Raw genomic sequence first — 7882 nt, 5'->3', positions numbered from 1 at the left:
ATCATTGTCAAGGAGAGACCGTATGTTAGGTCATAAAACAAGTCTTAAAACATTCAAAAACATTGAAATAAAATCAAGCATCTTCTCTGATCACAATGGAATAAAACTAGAAGTCAGTAACAAGAGGAATCTTAGAAACTATGCAAACACATAGAAATTAAACACAATACTGCTGAATGACCAGTGGGTCAATGAAGAGATTAAGAAGGAAAATTTAAAATTTCTTGAAACAAATGATAATGGAAACACAACATGCCAAAACCTGTGATACACATGAAAAGCATTCTAAGATGAAAGCTTATAGCTACAAGTGTCTATATCAAAAAAGAAAAAAGAACTTTAAATAAACAACCTCATGATGGATGTTAAAGAACTAGAAAAACAAGAGCCAACAAAATCCAAAATTAGTAGAAGATAGAAAATAATAAAGATCAGAGCAGAAATAAATGAATTTAAAATGAAGAAAACAGCACAAAATATCAGTGAAACAAAAATTGTGGTATTTTTGCAAAGATAAACAAAACTGGCAAACATTTTGCCAGACTAAGGAAAAAAGAGAAAACCCAAATAAATTAAATCAGAGATGAAAAAGGAGACACTGCAACTGATACCCTAGAAATTCAAAGGGTCATTAGTGGCAACTGCAAGCAACTGTATGCCAATAAATTGGAAAATCTAGAAGAAATGGATAAATTCCTAGGCACGTACAGCCTACCAAGATTGAACAATGAAGAAATCCAAAACTTGAACAAACCAATAACAAGTAACAAGATCAAAGCCATGATAAAAAGTCTCCCAGCAAAGAAAAGCCCAGGACCCGGGGGCTTCACTGCTGAATTCTATCAAACATTTAAAGAAGAACTAATACCGATCCTACTCAAATTACTCCAAAAAATAGAACAGGAGGGAATACTTCCAAACTTATTCTACAAGGCCAGTATTACTCCAATACTAGAACCAGACAAAGACACATCAGAAAAAGAAAACTATGGGCCAGTATCACTGATGAATATCAACGCAAAAATTCTCAACAAAATAGCAAACTGAATTCAACAACACATTAAAAAGATGATTCATCATGACCAAGTGGGTTTTATTCTAGTGAGGCAAGGATGGTTCAACATATGCAAATCAATGAATGTGATACAGCATACTAACAGAATGAAGTGTAAAAACCATATGATCATTTCAATTGATGCTGATAAATCAATCGATAATAAGTCATCATATCAATTGATGTTGATAAAATCCAACATTCCTTCAAGATAAAAATCCTTGAAAATCTGGGTATAGAAGGAGCATACCTCAACATGATAAAAGCCATATATGACAGACACACAACTAACTAGTGCCATACAGAATGGGGAAAAACTGAAAGCCTTTCTTTTGGGATCTGGAACATTACAAGGATGCCCACTGTCACCACTGTTATTCAGTGTAGTACTGGAAGTCCTAGCTAGAGCAATCAGACAAAAGAAAGAAATAAAGAGCACACAAATTGGAAAATAGTAAGTCAAATTATCCTTGTTTGCAGATGATGCGATCTTATATTTAGAAAAACCTAAAGACTCGACCAAAAAACTGTCAGAACTGATAAATTCAGTAAAGTTGCAGGATACAAAATCAACATAGAAAAATTAGTAGTATTTGTATATGCCAAAAGTAAACAATCTGAAAAAGAAATCCAGAAAGTAATCCCATTTATAACAGCTACAAATAAAATAAAATACCTAGGAATTAACCAAAGAAGTCAAAGATATCTACAATAAAAACAATAGAACACTAATGCAAGAAATTGAAGAGGACACCAAAAACTGCAAAGATATTCCATGTTCACAGATTAGAATAATTAATATTGTTAACATGTCCCTACTACCCAAAATGATCTACATATTCAGTGGAATCCCATCAAAATATCAAGGATGTTCTTCACAGAAATAGAAGAAAAACAATCCTAAAATGTATATGGAACCACAAAAGACCCAGAATAGCCAAAGCTATCCTGAGCAAATAGAACAACATTGGAAGAATCGTATTACCTAACTTTAAATTATACTACAGAGCTATTGTAACCAAAATGGCATGGTACTGGAATAAAAACAGGTATATAGATCAGTGGAACAGAATAGAGAGCCCAGAGATAAATCCACACATCTACAGCAAACTTGTTTTCAACAAAGGTGTCAGGAATATACATTGGGAAAAGGACAGTCTCTTCAATAAATTGTCTGGGAAAACTAGATATCCATATGCAGAAGAAGGAAACTAGACTCCTATCTCTTGCCATATAAAAAATCAAATCAAAATAGATTAAAGACTTACATTTAAAACCTCAACCTATGAAACTACTAAAATAAAACATTAGGGAAATTCTCCAGGACATTGGACTGCACAAAGATGTCTTCAGTAGTTACCCGCAAGCACAGGCAACCAAAGCAAAAATGGACAAATGGGATCACATTGAGGTAAAAAGCTTCTGTACAGCAAAGGAAACAATCAACAAACTGAAGAGACAACCCACAGAATGGGAGAAAATATTTGCAAACTATCCTTCTGATAAAGGATTAAAATCAGACTATATAAAGAACTCAATAACTTCATAGGAAAAAATCTAATCATCCAATTAGAAATGGGCAAAAGATCTGAATAGACATTTTTCAAAAGAAGACACAAAAATGGCAAACAGGGGTATGAAAAGGTGTTCAATCATGGATCATCAGATAAATGCAAATCAAAACTACAATGTGATATCATCTCACTCCAGTTAAAATGGCTTTCATCCGAAAGTCAGGTAATAACAAATGCTGGTGAGGGTGTGGAGAAAAGGGAACTCTTGTACACTGTTGGTAGGAATGTAAATTAGTATAGCCACTACGGAGAACAATTTGGAGGTTCCTCAAAACAATTTGGAGTTTCCTAAAAATAAAGCTACCTTATAATCCAGCAGTATCCCTCCTAAGATCAACCCAAAAGAAAGGAAATCAGTATATCAAAGAGATATCTGCACTCCTACGTTTATTGTAGCACTATTCACAATAGCCAAGATTTGGAAGCAACCTAAGTGTCCATCATCAGATGAATGGATAAAGAAAATGTGGCAGTTCGGCGGTCCCGCGGGTCTGTCTCTTGCTTCAACAGTGTTTGGACGGAACAGATCCGGGGACTCTTTCTTCCAGCCTCCTACCGCCCTCCGATTTCCTCTCCACTTGCAACCTCCAGGACCATCTTCTCGGCCATCTCCTGCTTCTGGGACCTGCCAGCACCGTTTTTGTGGTTAGCTCCGTCTTGCCGACCAACCATGAGCTCCCAGATTCGTCAGAATTATTCCACCGACGTGGAGGCAGCCGTCAACAGCCTGGTCAATATGTACCTGCAGGCCTCCTACACCTACCTCTCTCTGGGCTTCTATTTCGACCGCGATGATGTGGCTCTGGAAGGCGTGAGCCACTTCTTCCGCGAATTGGCCGAGGAGAAGCGCGAGGGGTACGAGCGTCTCCTGAAGATGCAAAACCAGCGTGGCGGCTGCGCTCTTTTTCAGGACGTCAAGAAGCCAGCTGAAGATGAGTGGGGTAAAACCCCGGATGCCATGAAAGCCGCCATGGCCCTGGAGAAAAAACTGAATCAGGCCCTTTTGGATCTTCATGCCCTGGGTTCTGCCCACACGGATCCCCATCTCTGTGACCCCCTGGAGACTCACTTCCTAGATGAGGAAGTGAAGCTCATCAAAAAGATGGGTGACCACCTGACCAACCTCAACAGGCTGGCCGGCCCGGAGGCTGGGCTGGGTGAGTATCTCTTCGAAAGGCTCACTCTCAAGCACGACTAAGAGCCTTCTGAGCCCAGCGACTTCTGAAGGGCCCCTTGCAAAATAATAGGGCTTCTGCCTAAGCCTCTCCCTCCAGCCACTAGGCAGCTTTCTTAACGACCCTAACAAGCCTTGGACCAAATGGAAATAAAGCTTTTTGATGCAAAAAAAAAAAAAAGAATGAGATCCTGTCATTTGCAACAACGTGAATGGAACCAGAGGTCATTATGTTAAGTAAAATAAACCAGGCACAGAAAGACAAACTTCACATGTTTTCACTTACTTGTGGGAGCTAAAAATTACATAATTGAACTTATGGAGATAGAGTAGATGGATAGTTATCAGAGGCTGGGAAGGGTAGTAGGAGGCTGTGGGGAAAGCGGTGATGGTTAATGGGCACAAAAGTTAGAAAGAAAGAATTAACAAGATCTAGTATTTGATAGCACAACAGGGTGACTATAGTAAAAAATAATTTAATTGTACATTTAAAAATAACTAACAGAGTATATTTGGATTGTTTGTAACACAAAGGATAAATACTTGAGGTAATAAATTTTTAAAAGGCTTCAAGAATAACAACAACAACAAACAATGAATACAAGTAAATTGAACTTGCTCATTAAGGTCATGTAATTTGGAAAATGGTGCTTACTTTAATTATCTTTTTTCCTAAATATTTTAAAATTACATGCTGAATTAGAAACATGCATTGGAATTTCAAATATATATAACAATTTATTAGGTTGGTACAAAAGTAATTGCTGTTTTTGCCATTACTTTTAAATGGCAAAAACAGCAATTACTTTTTTGCCATTACTTTTTAAATGGCAAAAACAGCAATTACTTTTGCAACAACTTAATAAAAGAAGAAATAGATTAACATAAATGTGGCATTTTGAATAAAATTACTTTATGTAATTTTTCATTAAGGCAAAAACTAACAATTCTAAGTGGCAATTAGAGTGACTCATCAATCAAATTATTTGATTGCATCAAAATGAAAAACTCAACAATTTGGCATTTTAAGCAATGAGTCCAAAGATATTCCAATTATATTGTTTAGTCCCCAGAGTATCTTTCCCCTTGTCTGGGATTGTCCAATACTGAAAACCATGCCTCTTCCTAAAATATAGTGAAAGATACCTTTTTAAGATGTTTCCTAGGTCATCTAGACAGGGCCCTGCGATGTGGTGATGAGAGCTACCATTTATTGAATGTCTAGTGTGTGCCAGGCACTGTGCTAAGTCCTTTATATGCTTATTCTGTTCATCATCATCCCCATTTTACAGATGAGGAAACAAAGATACAGAGACAGATGTTAGCTTGTTAAGTCACACGCCTAGTAAATAGTGGACACAGGATTTGCACCAGGCAGACTGACTGTGGCTCCAGTTTCCCACTGATTTTGGAGCTGTATTGAAACAAGCACCAGGATAAATAAATCTGGGAGTAACTGTGCAACCAAAGAAAGGAACCTGAAGAATTGTTGACATGTGCAGCTCAAGATACAATCTGCTGTGCCAATTTTCCTTTTTCTACTCACTCTTTTTTTTTCTGTTGCTACTTTTGCAAAGCAAACAAGCTATCCAAATAGTCCACCTTTTAAACTAACTGTAGACTAGAAATATCATTTATTTATATGTAAAAAAAAAAACTTGTAGATTTAGTAAAGGAAGATTTAGTAAAAAATCAGTAAAGAAAGTATTTTCTGCTTAAACAGCATGAGTTTACCTCTTGGTACACAAGATATGGCCCTGTATTAAAGACACGGTCTTCTGTCGCCATCTTCAGGAAGAGATATAAATATCTCCTTTATTTCGTGCTGTCAATTTTTAGTACATTCATGATTCAACCAAAGTTTGTTATATACAAACAGATAAAAGCAGAATTAAAAAGCATATTTCTTAGTACATTTAGTGCACTAACGGCCAGTATTTAAAGAGGATCTAAAAACTAGACTTCAGTATAGAGAAAGAGGAGTATTGTATTATAAAAAATGAATTTTGACATTTTTAAGGAAAATTTGGGGTCTTCATCAAACTCCAACATTACTGAAATATGTCTTAATAAAATATACCTGTAAGCATTGTCTTGCTTTCCAAAGGCTTATGTTCAATGAGCAGAGAACAAGGTGCATCTTATTTCCTCCTAAGCTTATTTCTGCAGGCATGGAACTTGCCCTTGCCTGGTATTCCTTAGAACACACTTAGATCTTGGCCCCAGAGAGCCTATCTTGTTCACTGATCTATCCCCAGCAATCAGCAAGTTTTGTGACCCATTGTAGGCACCAATAAACATTTGTCAAGTCAATGCTTTCCTTGTTGTGTTCTACAATGAATCATCCTCTACTGTATAACTTTGGAGATAACCTAGATTTAACCAAAAATGTTGGTCAGGCTCACCCAGCTTATCTTATCAGTAAGTGAAATGAGCTTTCTCTAAGGCAAGCCAGCCTTCAGGATTAAAAAAAAAAAAAAAAAACCCTGCTTTTCACAGCTCCTAAAATTCTGTTATGAAAAAGTCACCTTTTTGAGTGTTACCTTTTTAGAATTTCCTATTAAAATTTCACACTTCATAGGAAAATTAACATCTTAAGTGCTGTTAACTCTAAGTTTGGCTGGGCTCAGGGGAGCTTTAATTCCTGGGTTAAGGGATACCTTATCAGGGGTACTACAGCAACTGTGGGAGGTGAGGGGTTAGGGTATGGGAAGAACATATTAGAATTTTTACATATGTCATCTTTAAAATGTCTTTGTTTTACATGACATTTAGGGTATATAACTCATTTTTTTTTTCCTTTTTTTTCTTTTTTCTTTTTTTGAGACAGAGTCCCGCTCTGTCACCCAGGCTGGAGTACAGTGGTGCAATCTTGGCTCACTGTGACCTCCGAATCCCAGGTTCAAGAGATTTTCCTGCCTCAACCTCCCGAGTAGCTGGGACTACAGGTGCACACCACCAAGCCTGGTTAATTTTTTTGTATTTTTAGTAGAGACAGGGTTTTACCATGTTAGCCAGGATAGTCTCAATCTCTGGACTTTGTGATCCACCTGCCTTGGCCTCCCAAAGTGCTGGGATTATAGGTGAGTCACTGCATTCAGCCGTGGTATATTACTTATTAATTCAATAGTACATGTATATAATTTATTCTTATATATTTACACATATATCACAGTACTCACTAAAAATAATTATTAATAAGTTTGAAGATCAATGTTTAAAAAATATGACTTTGGAGTCAGACCTACACTTGAAGTACAGCTGTTTCACCTGTAGACTGTGGAAAACTGGATAAATTCTTTAACCTCTTTAAGTCTTTATTTTCTCTTTCATAAAATGGGAATAATAATATTACTTTTGCAAGGTTGTGGTGAAAATTGAATGAGTGGTCTGTAAAGTATTCAGCCCTGGGCCTACAAAATATTAACAGTTCAGTAAATACAGCTGGCTTCATGGGGTTGTGATCTGTATAGTCAGGGCCCTGAGTTCTGAGGTGGTTTGCATTTGGCTTAATGCTCTGCTATGGCTGCCTTGAAATTCTTAATAATTTTTGAACAAGGGGTCCTGCATTTTCATTTTGTACTGGGCCACGTAAATTATGTAGCCAGTCCTAGTAAAGGGTAGCTTTTACTGCTGGCCAAGCTAAATTGCTGTTCAAGTCTTTTTAGTTCAGTTATCTAAAGGTTTGTACTTTTTGGTCCACATCACTACTTAAGCTTCTTTAGGCTACAGAAGTTCCTTCTTTGGGGATAAGCACAGTATTTTTTCTAATGTAATTTTTTGTTAGGATATAATTCACATGCCATAAACCTTACCATTTAAAAGGTAAAATTCAATTGTTTTAAGTATATTCACAAGGTTAGCCAAGTCTCTTTATTTTATTGTATTATTTTTAATTTTTTTAAGACAGAGTCTCACTCTGTTGTCCAGGCTGGAGCACAATGGCACAATCTCGGCTCACTGCAACCTTTGCCTTCCAGGTTCAAGCGATTCTCCTACCTTAGCCTCCTGAGTAGCTGGGATTACAGGCGTACACCACCATGCCCAGCTAATTTTTGTATTTTTAGTAGAGACAGGGTT

The 7882-nt window shown here is 36.8% G+C and overlaps 1 pseudogene across 1 annotated transcript; it reads left to right on the top strand.

Annotated features, from left to right (window-relative positions):
• Positions 1 to 3097: 3097 nt before the first annotated feature.
• LOC718777 (ferritin light chain pseudogene) lies at positions 3098 to 3983 on the top strand (annotated as a pseudogene). Its single transcript, XR_001439094.3, has one exon. The product of XR_001439094.3 is annotated as a ferritin light chain pseudogene (transcript).
• The last annotated feature ends 3899 nt before the right edge of the window (positions 3984 to 7882 follow it).

This window comes from Macaca mulatta, chromosome 13 (assembly GCF_049350105.2).
Source record: "Macaca mulatta isolate MMU2019108-1 chromosome 13, T2T-MMU8v2.0, whole genome shotgun sequence".
In the NCBI taxonomy this organism is placed as follows: Eukaryota; Metazoa; Chordata; class Mammalia; order Primates; family Cercopithecidae; genus Macaca; species Macaca mulatta.
Note: the sequence above shows the minus strand (reverse complement) of the source record. Positions and strands in the feature narration are given on the sequence as shown.